The sequence below is a fragment of the Lynx rufus genome, unplaced genomic scaffold, assembly GCF_022079265.1.
Source record: "Lynx rufus isolate CCGP_SWC_20201006 ecotype Redwood Valley unplaced genomic scaffold, mLynRuf1.p SCAF_11, whole genome shotgun sequence".
NCBI classification, from domain to species: Eukaryota; Metazoa; Chordata; class Mammalia; order Carnivora; family Felidae; genus Lynx; species Lynx rufus.
In genome coordinates this window covers 38417943-38439052 of record NW_025814825.1, presented here as the reverse complement: position 1 = coordinate 38439052, position 21110 = coordinate 38417943, and the positions used below count along the sequence as shown (strand labels likewise).

Below are 21110 nucleotides of genomic sequence, written 5' to 3'. Positions count from 1 at the left end.
GTAGAAGAAATGGTAGATTTACATATTCTATATGGTGAATTTCTAAATCTACTATTTTGGAACCATCATGAAAATGATTCAGGCAGAAATCACCAATCAATACTAAAACTGGTGAGTAAAAGTTCAAGAAGTGGGGTGCCTGGGTGGCTCAGTCGGTTGAGCGTCCGACTTCGGCTCAGGTCATGATCTCGCAGTCCGTGAGTTCGAGCCCCATATCAGGCTCTGGGCCGACAGCTCAGAACCTGGAGCGTGCTTCTGATTCTGTGTCTCCCTCTCTCTCTGCCCCTCCCCCGCTCATGCTCTCTCTCACTCTCAAAAATAAATAAATGTTAAAAAAAATTTTAAAAAAAGTTCAAGAAGTAACATCTATAAAGTCTCAAAGTGTTTTCTCAAAGGTATTTCAAAATTAGAAACAAAATGTGAATACTTAACCCCACTGAACTATATACCTAAAAATGGCTAACCTGGTAAATTTTATATTATGTATATTTTACCAACAAAACTACAAAAGGAAAAATAGTAACAACACGGGAAAACCTGGCAGACAGTACCATTTAAAACACTTAAAAAAAAAAACCTTTTTTTTTAAAGGTATAAATCAGCAAGGATGGATTTTTAATGAAGTGATCTAAGATCACATTACCAGTAATTCAACATCCTACACCACCTGACATGATGTCCTGAGAAGCATAACATTATTTCTACAGTACTCCTGCCAAAAATGGATAGTCTGAATCCAATCATGAGAAAACATAAGATAAACCCAAATTAGGGGCATTCTACAAAATAACTGGCCTGCACTCTTCAAAAATGTCAATGTCATGAAAAAAATACAGACTGAGGAAATGCTCCAGATTAAAGGAAACTAAAGAGATACGACAACTGAATGCACTCCATGATCCAGAATTTTCTTTTGCCATGAAAGCACATTATTGGAACAAGGGCTGAAATTTGAACAAGCCTGCAGATTACACAATAATATTAAATCAATGTTAATTTCCTGATCTTCACAACTATACTTTGGTTACATAAAAGAATAACCTTATTTTTAGAAAATGCACTCTCAAGTATTTAGGTATACAGGGAAATAGGTCAGCACCTTACTGTCAAACAGTTCAAGAAATATTTAGATAGTATGTATATGGAAAGAGAGAGAGAAAGAGAGAGAGAGAGAGGGAGGGAGGGAGAAGGAGGATAAATAGGAGGGGAGGAAAAGTAGGAAAAAAAGAGGAGAAAGGGAGGAAGGGAGAGGGAGAGAAAAAGGAAAAGTAGTAAAGTGTTAATGTTTGAGGTATCTGAGTAAATTTTTTGTAGATTCTTGTTAAGTTTTCTGCAGTCTGAAATAATGTCAACATAAATTAAACGCCCCTCAAAAAAGAAAAAGATGTTAGCACAGTACCTGGCACATAATCTGCAGTCAAATGAATAGCAGCTGTTAGATGTTAATATGGACTCTAGATTCTACACAAAAAACTCTCTTGACGTAACAGATATACACATTTATGGTGGGAAAAAATGGGGAGAGAAGCAAAATAATACATATAATATGTTCCATTTAAACATCCTCACACAAATACACATAAATGCACGGGAAAGACTAGAAAATATACACTAAATGGTTAATAGTGGTTAGCACTGGGTTGAGGAATCAAAGTGATTCTTATTTTCTTCCTCATACTTACCAGTATTTGCTAGCTTTCTTATAATGAAGATGAATCATTTTTATGTTTTTTTCTAAAAATTACTTATAGAAATTAAAAGGATAGCCTGCAATCAAGGAAGGCATAGCATTCTTCATTTTCTATAACAATACCCTCTTTGCAGACCCATATTTAATTATTGTTTTTGAGCACCATATTGTTACTTGCCTTTCATTTATTAAAATTATAATGATCATGTAGTATCATTCTGATAGGGAAAAATTATGTTATAAGATGGCCGGACAGGACTGATAGGGGAATTCCAGTCCCCGCCCGAAGACTCCCCTTCCGAGTTCTTCCTCCTACCCCACTTGCAGCGTGCACCAAATTATTACTAATGTGGAAGTAACAGACTATAAATTGTCCCCCATTCTTGCGCTCGGGTCTCAGACCTCTGGAGAATGATCTCCTCTGAGCCTGCCTGTGTGAAATAAACCTCCTGCCTTCCAAGATCTCTGAGCGCCACTTGGTTCTTCCATTGGGTGATCCAGACCAGGTTCTCTAACATTTGGTTCCCTGACCGGGAAACCCAACTGCACTGGCCCATTGTTGCCACCGGTTGGGGAAAATGAAGAGGCGGTGAGTAATCTCAATGGAGAAGGCGCGCCCTGCCTGATATTCGGCACTCTCCTGCTTGGTCACCTCAGGCCAGCCCCGCTCCGCTGTTCCCACCAGACTTGAGGAGACTTGGTAGGTGAGGATCTGGACCCAACGTCAGACACCTGTAAGGCCTGGGGCCCCTGACCCAGTGAGACCCACCCATCAGGTTGGAAGGGGAGCCTGATCACCTCCCAGAGACCTTTCAGAGGTTTCACAGGTAGGGATTCCCAGGGAGGGAATGTATTAACCTCTGGTCTGAGTGTGTGAGTGAATGTGCAGCCCAATCTGGTCCTTCAGTTAGGACTTAATCTGTGGCTCCATGGGCAGGCACCCTTAAGGTCCCCAAAAGCCCACGGAGTCTGAGTGGGTCCGTCAGATTCCATAGTGAACACCATACAGTCTATGGCGGCATCAGAATAGTTTCCGAGTGTAAGTCACAAAGCTGAGACCACTACGGCTAAGTGTCACCTAAGTTCCTTTGGAATATGGACAGACGGGCATCTGACTGGTCTCCTCATTTCAGGGGGCACCCCTATCCCTCTGTCTGTCTTTGTGACTCCGTCTCATGGGAACATTATGAGGTCGGGACAGAGCACACCCACAGTTCTTGAGACTATGACCAAGAACTTCAAGAAGGAGCTTTTGGGAGACAATGGAATTAAGACGACCCCCGGCAAGTTAAGGCCGCTATGTGAGTTGGAACAGCCCACTTTTGGTGTAGGATGGCCCTCACAGGGAACCTTAGATGTCCCAACAGTCTGCTGTGTCTGGCATGTTGTCACCAGAGACCCAGGTCACCCAGATCAGTTCCCATATATCGACTCCTAGTTAGAGACTGCCCAAACCCTTCCCCCTTGGGTGTGATTTACCTGCAACGAACAGGGACAGGCTAGGGTACAGAAGTCCCCACTTCCACAAATTCTCGCCAGTGATCCGGCAGAAGAACCAGTCTTGCCCCTGCCATATGCTCCCCTGAGACCATCAGCACCTAACCCCCCGGTTCCCGATACTCTGCCACCTTTGGTCTCCCACCACCTCCAGACTCGGCAGATCCTCTCTCCCCCAGAACCAGCGGCCAGATTGTGCCCTTGGCCAGGCCCAGGCACTCTCCAGATGCCAGTACGAGAGACGCGGGAACCTGAGAGACACGATGAAAACAAAACCCTCCAGCCTGGCAGCTCCATGATGCATTACCAGCCTTTCCCACTACTGATCTCTTCAACTGGAACCTTAACACACCATCATATTCCAAAAAACCACAAACCTAATGGAGTCCCTCTTTCAGACCCACTGACCAACTTGGTAAGACTGCCAACAGCTGCTCCACACTTTAACACTGAAGAGAGAGAATTATAAGAGGAGCTCAGCAATACCTCGAAGAACGTACACCAGGCAGGGTTGTCGATCCTGGCACCTGAGCTAGGACAGCCACATCTGAAGAATGTCCTATATGGGACTTCACTACAGAAGAAGGACAAGTCCACAACCGCAGGTACCAAGAGACTCCCCTCTGGGGTATCTGAGCAGGGGCTAAGAAGACCATGCATATGACCAAGATACCATCAATCACCCAGCAGCAAGGGGAATCCCCAGGGATTATTATGAGAGGCTATGCAAGGCTTACCGCATTTACACCCCGTTTGATCCCGAGGCACAAGAAAGCCAACAGATGGTAAACACCTCTTTTTGTGGCCCAAGCTGCCCCAGATATCAGAAGGAAGCTCCAAAAACTCGAGGGCTTCACTGGAATGAACATCACCCAGTTGATCGAGGTTGCTAACAAGGTCTACATGAACAGGAAGGTCACTGCTGAGAGAGAAGCCGAAAAAAAGATGAGAAAAAAGGTCAGCCTCCTTGCTGCTGCTCTGAAGGAAAAGGACAACAAAAGGACAAGGAAGGTCCAGCTGCCAAAAGGGGGGGAAGCCCAGAGCCTCCTCAGCAAGGGATCAATGTGTCTACTGCAAGGAGAAAGGACATTGGAAAATAAGGAGGTAGACACAGCTCCCTCCCTTACTATGGCCATGACATATGGCCCTTACTATGGCCCTATGGTGTCTGACAACTCCAGCCCTCCACCCAGATACACTAAAAAAGAAAATAAATGGGTTGAGGTCAAAGAGGCCACCCAGACCAAGAAAGGATGGTGGAAACTGCCAGATGGACGCATCTTCGTCCCAGCAACAATGGGAGGGCATCTAGTCAGCAAATACCATCAACTCACCCATCTAGGAAAAACTGCATTAGAGGCCCTCCTCAAAAAACAATATTACATCAGTCTGCTGCCCGTGTTGTGTCAGACAATAAGCAAACAATGTGTGACTTGTGCCAAGAATAATGCCTGATCCATGCCGCGACTCCCACCAGGAGTCCAAATAGGAGCTACCCCCTTTGAGGACCTTGAAATAGACTTCACAGATGTCCAACCAAGCCGAGGACTTAGATACCTCCTAGTGATAGTCTGTACATACTCTGGATGGGTCAAAGCCTTCCCAACCAGGACGGAACGGAGCCAGGAAGTAGCTAGAGTCTTCCTGGAAGAAACTGTCCCCCGGTTCGGCTTACCAGCCACAATCCACAGCGATAACAGCCCTGCCTTCATGGTGGACATTATACAAACTTTAACCAACTACCTCAACATCACCTGGACTGCTTACTGGCCTGAAAGCTCAGGGAAAGTAGAGCGGATGAATCGCACCCTCAATGGAACCTTAGCCAAGTTCTGTCAGGAAACAGACCTCTCATGGCCGGACCTATTGCCCCTGGACCTCCTGCGTGTCCATTGCACACCAGAAACTCAAGGCTTCTCCCCTTTTGAACTAATATATGGAAGGCCCCTTCCATGTCTAGAGAGCCTCCCAGGGGACCTACACCAAATAGGGGATAAGGGAATAAGAGAACAACTTCAAGCTTTAGAGGCTACCCTAAATGAGTTACAACGATATACCACAGATAGGGCCCCAATCTCTTTAGGATCCCCTGTACACCCCTTCTCACCAGGGGACTTGGTCTGGGTCAAAGATTGGAAAAAAGACCCTCTCAAACCACAGTGGACTGGGCCTCATACTGTTACTGTGACCTCCCTACTGCCCTCAAGGTCACGGACATCACTCCATGGGACCACCACTCCGGAGTCAAGAGGGCCAAACCTGAGGAGCCCCAGACTTGGAAGACTGACCCAAGTCTGACAAAACCGCTCAAAGTGACCTTCTGGAGAGTCCTACATTCTTAGGATCCTCAGCCCTACTCAAACCACACCCAGGAAGCTGGCTGGTCTACAAACGGCAGAAGCTTGCGGAATCGCCAGTGCAATAAATAAATAGACCGTCCTTACTCCTTGCCATCAGATTGGCAGAGGTTGCCCCAGAAAGCTGGGAAAACATCGAGAGGTTCCTGTTTGCACTCAGCTTCCTCTTACTGACTGCCTCTAATCTGGACCCCATTCATAAACCTTCAGTCTTAAGGCCCAGTATAAATGAGCGGTGTTACTACCCTAGGGACAAGAATAGCCACGGGGATAGGGACTGGCCACAGGGATAGGAGGCACAGGCTCTTCTGTGGAACGATATCATAAACTGTCCCGAGAACTCAATGAAGACATGGAATGAGTGGCTGACTCCCTAGTGTCCTTGCAGGGCCAAATAAGTTCCCTGGCAGGAGCTGCCCTCCAGAACAGATGGGCACTTGACCTCCTCACTGCCAAGAAAGGGGGCACCTGCGGGGCGCCTGGGTGGCGCAGTTGGTTAAGCGTCCGACTTCAGCCAGGTCACGATCTCGCGGTCCGTGAGTTCGAGCCCCGCGTTGGGCTCTGGGCTGATGGCTCGGAGCCTGGAGCCTGTTTCCGATTCTGTGTCTCCCTCTCTCTCTGCCCCTACCCCGTTCATGCTCTGTCTCTCTCTGTCCCCCCAAAAAAATAAATAAACGTTGAAAAAAAAAATTTTTTTTAAAAAAAGAAAGGGGGCACCTGCAATCTTCCTCGGAGAAGAATGCTGTTACTTTATAAACCAGTCAGGAATAGTCACAACCAAAGTCAGGGAATTAAGGGAAAAGACCACCCCATAATAAATGAAGATGATGCCCTCTAACACAGCCTAGATAGTAAAGTGTTTTTTGTTGTTTTTTTTAAAGATATAAAACGACAAGGGTGGAAAAACGAGAAAAAAGTAACAAAACTTTGGAAGCTGGAACACATGCAAATATTTACAGCAGATCCTGGGGAGTCAAATCCCAATCCAGCAGTAGAGAATGCTGAGACCCAACCCAATTTATAGCCAGAAACCTACACAAGGATCAGGAACGGACAGCACCGCCTCTGGAATTGGAAGTGAAATGGAGAAAGGGCACTGAGTGAAAGCTGTCTGAGGAGCAGTTAGATCCTTAGATCTCTTCTGCTCCCTGAAAAAAGACTTGAGGTTATCTCTGCAGAATGTAAAAAGGGATGATCTCTGGTTTAGGGGCTAACCGGAAGTGCAGAGGTCTTTAAAACAGTGATGAAGTGCACATGGTTGAAAGCTAAGATCTACCCTTCCCCACTCCCATTCCCACACACTAGCTGCAAAAAAAAAAAGAAAAGAAAAGGCAAATTGTTGTAAACTAGAAGGACCTCCAAATACCTACAAATACCCAGTACTACATAAAAACAGGCAAAGACCTACACCAAGGCACATCACTATTAAATTTTGGAATACTGGGGACAAAGCAGAGATTGAACAAGTTTCCAATGAGTAGGTCCAAACAAAAGAAGAGGACTCAAATTTGCTGAGGACTTCTCAATAGCAACAGAGGACAAGGAGAAATAATTATGCCTTCAAAATTCCAAAGAAAAATATTCCCAATCTAGAATTTTACACTCACACAAACTAGATTTACCAAATGTGAGGACAGAAAGAAAAGACACTCTGACATGGAAAGGCTTAAAAATTACCTCCCATATAATAAATACACTTTCTTAGAAAATCACCAGAGGACTAAGAATTTAAAGTTCTAACAAATTTAGGAAAAGACGGATTGTTCCTAGCCAGGGTAAACTGCCAAGAGAATCAGTTTCAAATTCATTCAATTGATAAGGACAACTTAACCCAAAAGGCACTCTTTTAAGCCAAACAATCAGGGACAGATTCACTCCAATAAACACCCCCGCCTGAGGGCCAACAAATGAACTACAATGTCACCCAAGTAACCATGCATCTACAGATGATGTTAACCTACTTCCACCTCTTAAAATCTTCCAATCCCTGAACTCCACACTCCCAAAAACCACTATGTATGATTAACACTCTGCTTTGTTCAAGATTTGCCTGATCAGATATTCTAGATAGTGGGATCATCACCCTGACACCAAATGAAGAAATAAATCCCAACAAAGAAAGGCATGGATATGGAAAACAGGATATTCAATACAAAAAAGTGAAGGAATATTGGTGAATGGGATTCCAGGATGCTAACTGCACCAGAAGTAGAAGGCAACCAATCCAGACTGAAGCTCTAGGACAGAGCCAGGCATGTTGAAGGCTGTCGTCCCCATGTTCTCTGCCACAGTAGCATCTTTCAAATCCAACACAACTACCAGAGGATGTGTTCTACCTAAGCAAGAGGGTAAATGAGGAATAAGGAAGGTTAAGAGTTACAATACTGGGAATCTAAATTGAAAAGGAAAGAAAAGTCTAAGAATAACAAAGGGAAATCTTCCCCAGAAATGAGCTGTGAAGCAGGCCCAGATAGTAGGTGTAGATAGGAGGACAATGAAGGTCTCTAGAAGAGAAGTTGCCAAAAAAGGAAGAAAATTAGAACTAACACATTACTGTGACTGACCTTATGGAAAACTGCACTGAGAGGCTACTATTTCAAGACACTATCAGCAAATAAAACTTGCACAGGCACAGTAACGTAAACATAAGATTAACTATTTCATTTAACCAGATATTGTAATATAACTAAATTGGGAAGGTAGAGAAGGAATAGCAGTGGTGATGGTGGTTGAAAAACAGTACAGAGGCATGTGAGTGTCTCAGTCACTTAAACAGCGACTTTAGCTTAGGTCATGATCTCGCAGTTCATGGGTTCGAGTCCTGCATCAGGCTCTGTACTGACAGCTCGGAGCCTGGAGCCTGTTTCGGATTCTGTGTCTCCCTCTTTCTCTGCCCCTCCCCACTCACACTCTGCCTCCCTCCCCCCCCCTCAAAAATAAACATTAAAATATTTTTTTAAAAAAGAACAGTAAAACTTTCTCTATCTTAATAGAAACTTAACATATAATGAAAAAATTGGTGAATCAAAAGACAGCACTACACATATATTATTTGGAAATATGGATACATAAATGCCAGAAGAAGAGCTGAAAGTGGTTACCTTTAGGGAAGAAACTAGAAAGCATGGGGATTCACTATGTTTTGTTATAAATTCAGTTTTTACTATTTGACTTTTAAAGCTTGTCTATTTTAAACTATATGTCTGTTGATAGAATACAAAAAACAGGAACTGACGAATTTCTTATCTTAAATGTATTGTTCATCATTTAAAAAAATATATAAATAAAATATTTTCAATTGAAAGGAGTAAAAAAAAAAAAAAAATCCTAAGGAAAAAGGTCTCCCTTTTTGTTGGGAGACCTTCACATTTTTTCCTAGTACTGAAAGAACACAAACATACAAAATACAGAAGCTTTAAAAATAAAAAAATTTTAAGGCAAATAATTACCACTTGAGTGGACAAAATTCAGTAATTGTAATACCAGGAAGATTGTAGGTCTGATCTTACTTACAAATTCATTAATGATCAGGAGAGTGCAAATAACACATTTAATTAAATTTGCTCATTTATCTATTTGGGGAAGTACGATTAACAGCAGTGAGAGAGAGAGTAGTAACATAAAAGGACAGAGACGAATTAAAACATTGCCCAAAACAACCAAATTGGAGAGTGGATGGAAAGCTAAGTAAAATTAGGGGCTAAAGACAACAAAAGAGAGGTATCAGAGGCTTATTTGCCATCATTTTACGGCACACTGTGGCAACGTGGAGTAATTTCGGCCAATGCCAATGTTGAGGAGATACATAAAACACACACATTATGTATACGTATGTTTGTACACACACAAGCATACATATACGTACATACACATAATTTTTTCCTTATGAGAGACTGATAATCCTAATTAAACAAGGATCTGTGGGGCACCCGGGTGGCTCAGTCAGTTAAGTGTCCAACCCTTGATTTCGGCTCAGGCTGTGTTCTCACAGTGGTGAGATCAAGCTCCACAGTGAACCTGCAGCCTGCTTTTGATTCTGTCTCTCTTTTTGATTCTGTCTCTCTTTCTCTCTCTTTCTCTCTCTCTCTCTCCCCCTGCCCCCATCCCCCACTCTGGCATGAGTGCATGCTCTCTCTCAAAATAAATAAACTTAAAAATAACAAAACAAGGATTTGTAAAGGATTATACCCTAAAAACAAAGTACTGTTAACGCAATCTGACAAGAGTGATTTTATATTCATAATTTTTATAAGTACAGAAACTCTATCAAGGATTACCAATAATGACAAACTGTCCTAAAGACAATTAATTCTGTTGTCTACCTTGTATTCTTCATCTAGCCACACTTGGATTATCCTGATTGTTCCTGTTCTTTATTCCCAGGCACTGACCACTCAGAATAGTCTACATTTACCCATCTCTCCAGCAGAAAGGTGTCGCTATGTGGCTAATTTTCACCAATAGAGTATGAGCAAAAGTGGTACGTGTAACTTTCAGTAAGTATCTTTAAAGGGAAGGAGATGTCTTTTCTTCCTCCTTTCTGATGGATGGAATGTGAATGAAACAGCTGGAGCTCCAGTAACTATCTTAGACTATAAAGTGACTTCAGAAAAGAACAGAATCCATGCAGAGAAGTGCAACAACATGACACCATGACAGACAGACCATACCAGTCCTAGACTACTTTGGGAATTCCTGACGTTGAGCGAAATACACTTCTATGATGTTTAAATCTCTATTTGGTTGCAACCAAATCTAATCTAATTAGTATAACTGCTATGCTAAGGCACACTCCTTGTTTTGTTTCTCTAAACATTCTCCTGCCGCTCCTTTATTGTGAGTATTCCTCAATACTCTATTGTTGGTCTTTTCCTCTCTTCTCCCACTGGGTTCTAGGCCAACATTCTAAAATAACATCTCTATGTGTCAGATCTTTGAGCTCTCCAGCTGCCTATCATTCCACTTGTATGTGACATAATTAAACAGGAATACAAGTGATTTTTAAAACGCACACATTAAATAAAGTAGTGGTGGTAGCAATAGCAGCAGTTATTGTGAGGGTAATAAATAGCTAATATTTACTGAGCTCTTAATATTTATTAGGCACAGTTCTAAGTCTAAGAGCTAATCCTCACAACAATCCTATGAAGCAGGAAGTATTGTGCCATATCCATTTTAAAAATGAGGAAACTGAGACCCAGACATGTTAAGTAACTTGCTCAAAACATATAACTAGTGTATCAAAGAGATCACTCAAACCTAGGCTGTCTGGAACCCACCCTCCTAACCAAGGTACACTAGTACTTTATTCTAAGGATGCTATCACAGCTTAAGACTTTTTAAGTTGTCTTCAGCAACCACATGACAGTCATTTAAATATCCACCATGGTAATAAGTTTTATGCCTCTGCAGAATCATTTTTAGAAACTGTCAAATATCACTTAGAAATAAGTAATTAAGATGAGTGATCAAGCTAGAAAATACTCTCTTGAAAACAAAGGATATGATCATCAAGCAACGAGACTGGTTTTCTTGTATTGACTCTGTTTCTGAAAGCAGTTTCAAAAGACAAATTCCAGAGAATACTTATTTGCTAAAATAAATGTATGGCCTCAAAAACAAATACTTTAAAAGTGAGACCTTTCATTTTTATGTTCTTTAGTTTTAAAGCACCAGATTTTTTTTTTAACTAGCACTCAAATGATCTAAAACTTAAAATTTATATTAGCACTTGAACTCATTATCTTTCTCCCTAGGCCTATCTGAGCTCTTTTCCCAATGTCACTATCAATGACACTACAATATACCTGCTAGGTCAGGCTCAAAACTTTGAGATATTCTGATTCTTTCAGCTTTTCCAACCCCATATTTACTGTTCTTCCTCCACGAGAGCTATCATGTTTTCTGTTTCCACATTACCCCACTACTGCTGTATTGAAATACACCCCAGCCACTCTCAACTAGAGGTTAGCCCACAAAGCTGCCAGGACAACCATTCTCACTGTTTTTATCATATGACTTTCCCTGGTATTCAGGGAAATACTTGCCCTGGTATTCAGATTGGCAATGGGAAAGCCAGAATTTGAACCCATTTCCTAGGTTCCCACTCAAAGTGAATACAAATTTAAAGATCACTGTCCAGAATATAATTCATGCTAGTTCCAGAAACTGCCAGACACTACTCATAAACATGTTACCTTTCTTTAAAAAAATCAGGATACAAAATTTATATACAATAGCAAGAGATCCCAATTTAAGTGCATCTGTATTACATTAATAGGCATACATAGGAAGGAAATAATCTTAAATGTTAATAGTTACTTCCAGATGGTGAAAATATGGATATATTTTCCAAATCCTCTATAATGAGCACATATTGAATTTATAATAAGAAATACTTAAAAATTAAAACTATATGACATTATGAAGTCAAAGATAAATTCCTTGACATTGAACTCAAGTGTCAGAAGCAAAGAAAAGTTTCAGGCTACCCAAGGAAATAAACAAGAAGCACAGTACAAAAAAGAAACACTACAGCAGTTAAGTGAAAGAAAAGCAACGTCACATTAACAACAATGGTTGCAGAAACCAAGAGCTACATGGCTCCTGGGGCTTGTTGACTCCAGTACTTAATAAATCATTGGTTCTTACACTAGAAGAGTCAAGAGGCCTAAAAGGTCACTGGAAATTCTGAATGTATTGAAAGATGGTCACACTGAGATTGAAACTGTTATTTGGGATAGTTGTAGAGAATTACACACCACATAAACGAATCAAGACTACTAATTTTCCTTCTGGTTAGTCTCCTAAAATGAAAATGTGAAATGAAAGCACAAAAGTTCTGAAAAGATTCATAGGATAAAAAGACTTAGGACCACTAAATAGGATATAAATTCATCTTTTCCTGGCACTAGTTTTTTTAATTCCAGTCCAACATCCCTTACCCAAAACACCTGGGGCCAGAGAGGCTTCACAATTCACGAACTTTTTTTTATATTTTACAAAGGTTAATATGGTACATATTCCATATGTTACAAAATATTCCAACTAGGGCTTCGGGCAAAACTCTAATTAAACACATTAATACTTCTATGGGAAAAGTATAAATCACTATACTATGTAAAATAAAGACTACAAGTAGCCTGACATCAGTGCAGACTGAATTTTGCTGCCAACACAGTTTGCCACAAACTTCTTAAAGACTTCCCATTCTCGTAACAGTTTGAATTTAGGAAACATGGATAAGAAATTATGGACCTGAAACTGGTTACATCTAAGAGGTGGAATTATGCATGGATTTTATTTGTTTCTTTCCTGATATTCCACATATTCAACAGTGAACATGTACCATATTATTTACAAAACAATACTTGAAATTTAAAAAGGGATGTGAAAAAGCCCAAATACAGATACTGACCAACTTGCAAACTGGGTTAAAAAAAGAAGTAAGATCTTGTTCAGATTTCAAAAGCCAAAAAAGTAACTTAAAATAGCTCTGAGTTTAAAAGTTTTTACAAGTTTAGTATAAGTATTTAAAATAAATGAATAAAAATGCTATCAACAGTGGGGGAAATCCTTACTAAGACTCAACAGGAAATTTATGAACTGAAATTCAAAATGTGATAATTGTATTAACTCATTTGTAACTTACTATTTTTCAGTTCAATTAAGTGCTTGTGACAGACTGTCTTTCCCAAAGATGGCACCTATCTCCTGTCCCCATCCTTTCTTACAATGTGACTTTGACACTTCTCCCGTGAGAAGTGGGTTCAGTGTAACTGCTATTTTTGACTCTGGCAAGTTTATGTCACTATGTAACTTCCACAAGTAGGTCCCAAAAGGCAATACAGTTTCCGCGTGGTTCTTTTAGGATGCTCATTCTTAGGAAACAGTCACCACCTTGCTCTCAAGAAGCTCCACTGGTCTATGTGGAGAAACTGTAGGCAGGTGTTCTGTGGGACAGCCACATTAGCCCCCAGACATGAATGCTGACACCTCCAGGAGCCGGCAGGTCACTACCAGCTTTTAATTATAAGTCTTTCCACCTAAAGGTCAGGTAAGCCATCTCCTCACTACCTTGTCTGAATTCAGACAAAATCCACAGCATAATAAAATGGGTATTTTACACCGCTAAGTTTTGGAGTGGCTTGCTACACAAAAAGCTAACCAGAAAAAGCGCCCTTTCCTAGTTCAGTAGCTCCATTCATATGAAACCTATACACGTACGTGCACACATACACTCTAATATCAAGCTTTTCTCAACACTGAAGGTCTAATCTGCCAATGAGAAATTGGACAGACCTGTTTAAATAAGACAGTTTCTACTTGGGAACTCAACAATTCATGTCAAATATATTCTGAGTACCTGATACGTGTAGAACACTTTGCTAGATGTTTAAAACACAAAGGTAAATAACATATAGTTATTAATCTAATCTAGAATGGGAGGAAATAAAAACAAGTATACAAATAGTTTATAGAAGTATTTAAGTGCCAAAACTGGTACATAAAGTTAATTCCACCACAGTTAATTTATAAAATCATTTGGACTCATAAAAAGCTTTTTGATTTCTTTAGGAAAGTAGAAGAGCTTTGCAGATGCCTAGAAAAAAAGACTAAAAAAACATATGAAAAATGTGGCCTTTGTTATGTGCTTATATTATGAGGCTGTTTTTTGTTGTTTTAATTCTTTATTTCCCAAGTTTTCTACAGCAACCATGTACCAGATTTATTAAGAAAAAAAATTTGGGGGGGGGGCACCTGGGTGGCTCAGTCAGTTAAGCATCCGACTTGGGCTCTGGTCATGATCTCTGGGTTCGCAAGTTCCAGTCCCCAGACCAGCTCTGTGCTGACAGCTCAGAGCCTAGAGGCTGCTTCGGATTCTAAGTCTCCCTCTCTCTCTCTGCCCCTCACCTGCTTTGCACTCGGTCTCTTTCTCTCTCTCTCTCAAAAATAAACATTAAAAAAAATTGTTTTTAATTAAAAAAAAACATTTAAAAAATTTTTAATTTTTTTTAACGTTTATTTTTCTGGGAGACACAGCCTGAGCAGGGGAGGAGCAGGGAGAGAGGGTGACACAGAATCTGAAGCAGGCTCCAGGCTCTGAGCTGTCAGCACAGAGCCCGACGTGGGGTTTGAACTCAGGAACCCTGAGATCATAACCTCAGCCCAAGTCAGACGCTTAACAGACTGAGCCACCCAGGTGCCTCGGAAAAAAACGTTTTTTATTTATTTTGAGAGAGAGAGAGAAAGAGCAGCATGAGCAGGGGAGGGATGGAGAGAGAGAATCCCAAGCAGGCTCTGTGCTGACAGCACACGGAGCCCAATGTGGGGCTTGATATCACAAACCATGAGATTATGACCTGGGCCAAAATCAAGAGTTGGATGCTTTTTTTTTTTTTAATTTTTTTAACATTTATTTATTTTTGGACAGGGAGAGACAGAGCATGAACGAGGGAGGGTCAGAGAGAGAGGGAGACACAGAATTTGAAACGAGCTCCAGGCTCTGAGCTGTCAGCACAGAGCCCGACGCGGGGCTGGAACTCACAGACCGCGAGATCATGACCTGAGCCGAAGTCGGCCGCTTAACCGACTGAGCCACCCAGGTGCCCCAAGAGTTGGATGCTTAACTGACTGAGCCACCCAGGCACTCCAAAAGAAAACAATAGTTTTATTTAATTTTTTAAAAATGTGTTTAAAATACACTATGAAGAGAGTCAAGCAAGAGGTTAATAGATCTGTAACAGAAGCTATTCTGGTGTCAGCATGCCAAATATACAAAATAAATTTAGAATTTAAGGAGAATTTTCAGTAGAATAAAAACTGCATAAACATGTTACTTGTTTGCTATTAATATCTACTTTTCTTCCCTTTCCTTGCTAATTACAAATATTTAGAAGGTCTCCTCAGGTAACAGAAAACAACTACCTCAATAAGCTCTCCATCTCCTGGTCATGCCCTCCCAGATCCCTCCGGCATTCTGTCTCCCTCTCTGCATCTATCATTTCTAAGGTGGCCCTTCTCTCTACATCTCTGATTACTCTTCTTTCTAACTCTGCCTCAGACTGTCTCTCTCAGTGTTTCTGACTTCCCGTCTCTAGATGACCCTCATTCTCTGCCTATTGTGTGTGTTCTTCTTTCTGTTTCCCTCCAGTGCGTATGTCTGTGTGTGTGTGTGCGTGGATAGGTGTTTGTGTTACTCTCATGGACTCTGCCTTTTGGTCAGTTTCTTCCCCACAGCTACCTACCCCATTTCCAAGACATTTCTGTTACCTTTTCCCTCTAATCTTGATAAACTAGCAGGAATGGTTTTATTATCCCTATTTTATAGATGATAAGAAAACACATACTGGACTACTGATATAAATTTGAGAGTTTAGGATTTATATCCAAGTGCTTCTCTTCTTTAATACTCTTCTGGTATTCCATGGCAAAAAAAAAAAACTTGAAACAGCCCAACTGCAAGCCAGTATTAACACTACATGTATTCTTTCCTAAGAAGCAAATCTCCTATTAAGGAGTGCCACATACCTTTTGCCTCTGTTTTTGCCTCTGTATCAAGTAAAATGGTCAGCTGTCAGAAATCTATACCATTATATTAACAGGTTAACAGTGTTATTTGGGAATCTCACAATACTAGACACCAGACCTGCTGTTTCCAACAGTGCTTCTCTATTTTTATCCCTAGTCTGGAAACAACCATGTTTGACATTTAAAAAAAAAAAAAAAAAAAGATATAAGAGGGACAACAAATGTTAATAAAACTGAAGAGTGAATCTGAAGAATGGAAAGCTATATAGAAAGCTAGCATGAGACAAGTGAAAAATGCACACCACAGACTGGAAGCAACTGGTCTATGTTTTATTGAGAGAGTAGAAAACCCTCTTCAAATGCAGGCTTACAGCTTGCTGAGCAACACCCTATAACTTCTCTTCTATCTAAAGCTCTGTCAACAGGAATCTTTCTGTAATTCAATAAACTCTTATGACTTACCCAGACTTCATCCATCCTGCTGGGCTCATCACCAAGGAACTCTAAATGTTTTCTCCACTAGCTAAGAGCACATTTTCTGATGGGTGGCAGAGAAGTAGGGTTCTCTTTCAAGCTACCAATAGCCTAGTTCCATTTCTTTCCACTTCTATAAGTGGGAAGTCTGCAACAAATACAGTTCAACAAAGAAGAAATGTCTAAATTATAACTCAGGTTAATGACTGTCAAAGATCACCCTGTAGGTCCCCAATTTTATACAGAGTGTGAGGGCTAGTCTTATATTTATACAGGTTTATCATTAAAAATCTATACTTTTATTCTGGCACTAGTTCACTTAATTCTATTATGTCTAATGAGTACATAAGTACTGAATCAACAATATACCAGTTTTATCATTCATTCTGGTGAGCTATTTTGTGAATGGTTAGTCTACGGAGCTAATGAGGACAGGGTCATAGATTGGAAAATCTTGGCCAATTAGCTTTGCTGTGTTTCATGGGTTGGTGGTTACAGTCAACAACCTTAACCTTGGCTAACAGAAACAAAACAAAACAAAATACACTAATCATGTGAAGTATTAGAGGAATGAATTATAAATGTTTGACCAAAATCAATGATTATCATAAAAATATAATAATAAAATTTTTTAAAGTAATGCTAACATAATCTACCTTTTGCTAAGCCTGGTTAGTATGTGCCTAGTTCAAAAAATCTCTAATCTTTTCAGTCATGCAAGATTGATTATTATTATCCCTGTTTTACAGATGATAAGAAAATGAACTCAGAATGATAATATGAACCAAAGTCATAACCTATTAAGTGGTGGAGCCTGAATTCAAACTTTGATTTGACTCCAAAGCTTAGGTTATTTCCACAATACCATATAGTTTCTCAACAGCATGCCTTAGGGACATACGACAATCAACAAAATGTTCTTACTCAGAACTATTCACAGTCATTACTGAGCATATCCACTACGTACACTTAGATGCTAAAGCTGAGAATGAGTTTACCTTCCAAAACTTCTTTAAGCAAAACAGCAAAGATTCTTGTTCTTTAAGAACACAAGCATTTAAGACAAAGGAAAAAATAATACATTATAGCATACAAAATAATTTTTAATGGAAATGACTATTGTCATAGCTTTGTATAAAAGTTTATAGTTAAAAAATAGTTATCTTGCAGATTCATAACTGGAAGAATGAAATTACCAGGGCAGAGCCAGAGGATACCACATTAAAACAGAGTAAAGGAAACATTTCCTAAAAATCTGAGTCTGCAGGTATCTTGTAGTCAAAACTCATTTGTAGGAAATAAAAATAAATACTTCAATTCTTAACCCTAAGATTTTGCTTTGACCAACAGATCAATTTTCTCTATTAGACTATCCTTCTTGGTTTCTCTCAACTCTCACTCCTTGCAAATGTGTACACCAATGTCACTAAGAGTTTTACCTTAATAAAAAATGAGGTCACCAAGCTCTCTGGAACCTACCCACTAAGCTAACTAACTTTTAGAGTCAAACAGTCTGACTTAAAAAAAAAAAAAAAAAAAAAAAGGCAGGAATGAGGGGAAGGACCAAAAAATGGCTCTATAAAACTATGTCCTAGTCAATAGTCAATAACTAAGTCATAAACACAGATAATTGTTCTACTACAAGCTACAATGTGCAGACAGAAAACAGCATCCTTACTGCAGGTTACAAATGAAGCACCAAAGCACATCCCAAACAACAATCTTTTCACAATAGCATTTTAGAAACCTCTAAAAGTGAAAAATAGCCTAATATAATCTTTATATAAAATACAATTGCTAAGAAACACACTGCAGAATGAGAACTTCTATTTACAGTATTTTGGGGAAAAAAAGAATCTCAAGAAAATACATTATCTAAATTATCATTTTTTGATCATCATTGTCAACAATTACAATAGCAACAAAGCAATGAGCACTTACTCTATGCACTACTGAGTTTCTTATATTAACATCTCATTTAATCCTTATGAACACCTTGCAAGATAAATGTTATTGTATCTATCCTAGAAACTAGTAATCAGGCTCAGGGGGGTCAACTAATTTGCCAAAAGTCATAAAGTAAGTCACAACACCAGGATTTGAACGCAATGTGTTCAACTTTGTACATTGGACTAATTCACTGTACCGCCATCCTGTTTTTTTGAACTACATTTAAGCATTTTCCAACCGATGATATCAGTATAAATACAAGTTAGGATTACCTTATTACTACACCTCCAAACCCTTATATTGATTGTAAAATCCCATTCTCTACAAGGGGAAAAATAAGACAAAAAAGCTACCTGCTTAGAGTCTCAGATCTTAACTGCCAGAACACTGGAATATGGGCTATTTATATTCTGAATTCTAACTATGAGGAAACAGACTTCTAGCATACATACCTAGGACAGATGAAGATGACACCAGTATTTCAGCTACTGTGCACACAAGGTCAGTGGAACTGTGTTAGAATTAGAGCTAGACTTAGCACCAGAAGTATCTTAAAGGGGGTAAAAAAAATACAAGACCTGCTGGAGACAGGCATCAGTTTAGCACAACTGATGAACAGAAAGTGCTGAGATCCTTGTACTTTTGTGGTGAAGGAAGGTTATAACTGAGCAAAATGGGTTGACAGGCGAGTGTGTTGGGGGTAGGGAAGTGTCCTCACTCTGGGAGACCTTAATTTGCAGATGAAGTTTAACACGGACTCCACAGGTGACAGGGCCTTCAAGTCACCTCTTCAAGAGGTACATGGCTTAACGTTTGCATGGCTTGTATTCGTTTCCAAAGTCACTTCCCCTTATTTATTAAATCATTTGCTTTTCACAAAGAGCATGGTCATGTTTATAATCGAGTTTCAAAGACATGAACGTGGTTTTAAAATTCAACTGACCTAGACTGGAGACAGGAGGATAAAGTTATATCTGATACATGCTTTCTCCCACGTATCACATATTATCCACTGACGCCCACAACACTGAAGGCAGGCAGGCCAAAGACTAGTAGCCCCATTTTTCAGATCGAGAAACCGAGGCTGCGGAAAACGGGTTACAAAAGATCACAAGTCCAGCAAGTGACAGACCTGAGACTCATCTCAGGACATTAGTCTCCAAACCCTGTGCTTCTTTCCTTTCTCAACTCTGAGAGGCGGCTTTATTGAGTAAAGAAAACTTTTAATAATCGGACTTGGGGGTTTCCGAGGGCCGCCCAACAAACCAGGAAGTACATCCTCCCGTTCAGACAGCTCACTCCCAGCTCCTGCCCATAGCCCGGGGCTCCTGGACAGCCGAGCGGACTCCCTCAAAATGCTCGCAGCCCGGAAATCGCCAGCAGCCCCGGGGTCTTCTCGGGGCGGCCTCTGAGGCCCACAGCCCCGTTGACCCCTGGGGGGATCGCCACGGACCCGCTCAGTACCTGTTGAAACCCGGGAAAGGAATGTCCTCTCCGCAGAGAGTATTTGGGAAAAGGCCCCAAAGCGGGCGCTCAGCCTCTAGGACAGCAAAAGGGCCTCGGGAGGATCCCTGCAACCCAGGGCCCGCAGGGGTCGAAGGGCGGCAGCTTCCCAGTAACCTCCGCCCCAGACGGAGACCCGCCCCGTGAGTCACGTGAGGGGAAAAAATACCGGTAACTAACAAAAAGAGAAAGGAAGTCTTGTCCAAAGTGTGTGGGGAGAAGTGGAGCGACCAGCCCCAGCTAAGGGTGTAGAGGCAGGAAAGGACAGGGACGTGGGGCTACTCGTTACCGGGCGTGCCGTCGCTCTCCGCTTCCGCCACCTCCTCGAAGCTCTTGCTCTTCCGCTCGCGCCGCTGGGGCGCGCGCCAGGCCTCGACTCCTCCCCCCACCCGCGCCGCGGGGCCTTCTGGGGGCTGTAGTCCCTCCAGGCCGGGGCTGCGGAGGCTGCCTCCCGGTCACGTGGGGGGAGGGCTGGCAGAGCTGCAAGGGGGAGAAGGGGTTTGCGCTTCCGTCTGCTCAACCCTCTGGGCTTCGCTTTAGCTATAAACGTGCTCAGACGTCCTCCCGTCCCGCTCTTACACCATCCCGCCTTTTCCGTTAATGGCCAAGTTTTTTTGAAAAAGGCAATATAATCCATCGTCTCCACTTCCTCCTTCGTGCTCTGCCCTGCAGGTTCTGCTCCCGAAGAAAATGGCAATGTGGCCATCATTATCTTAATTGCCAAACTCACGTGAGGAATTTTCAGGTCTTCTAACTTAACCTTTAGACGCCATTTGAGGCTGTTGGACATTCTTTATCATTTATTTTCTATGTCACTCTCTGGATTTTCTTTCTTCCTCTCACGCCATCCTCAGTCTCCTTCAAGAATTCTTTTTCTAACCCATCTCTTAACTATTAGTAGTGTTCTCCAGAGTTCCTGGCAATGAAGTGAAAGGTGCGGGCGGAGAAACCTGAGCTTCCCAACGTCATAAACAACCCCTTTTCATCCATGTCCCACAGGCATCTCAAATGTAGCAATTTGTAAAGCAAACCACCCATCCCCTATTGACTAATATTCACTCCAACTTCCAACCTACATTTCTCTTTCTCTTGCTTCCTCTTCCACCCAT

General features: G+C 41.2%; 1 protein-coding gene across 4 annotated transcripts in view; it reads right to left on the bottom strand.

Moving 5' to 3' along the window:
* R3HCC1L (R3H domain and coiled-coil containing 1 like) overlaps window positions 1–20337 on the bottom strand; it is a 94490-nt gene extending 74153 nt beyond the window's left edge. The window contains exons 1-2 of one of the 4 annotated variants that reach the window (XM_047073259.1): window positions 19963–20276; window positions 18951–19009 (exon numbers count right to left, since the gene is read on the bottom strand). The gene's annotated coding sequence lies outside the window, so the exon portion shown is untranslated. The other 3 variants (XM_047073261.1, XM_047073258.1, XM_047073260.1) reach the window with 3 other exon arrangements.
* Between the last annotated feature and the right edge of the window lie 773 nt (window positions 20338–21110).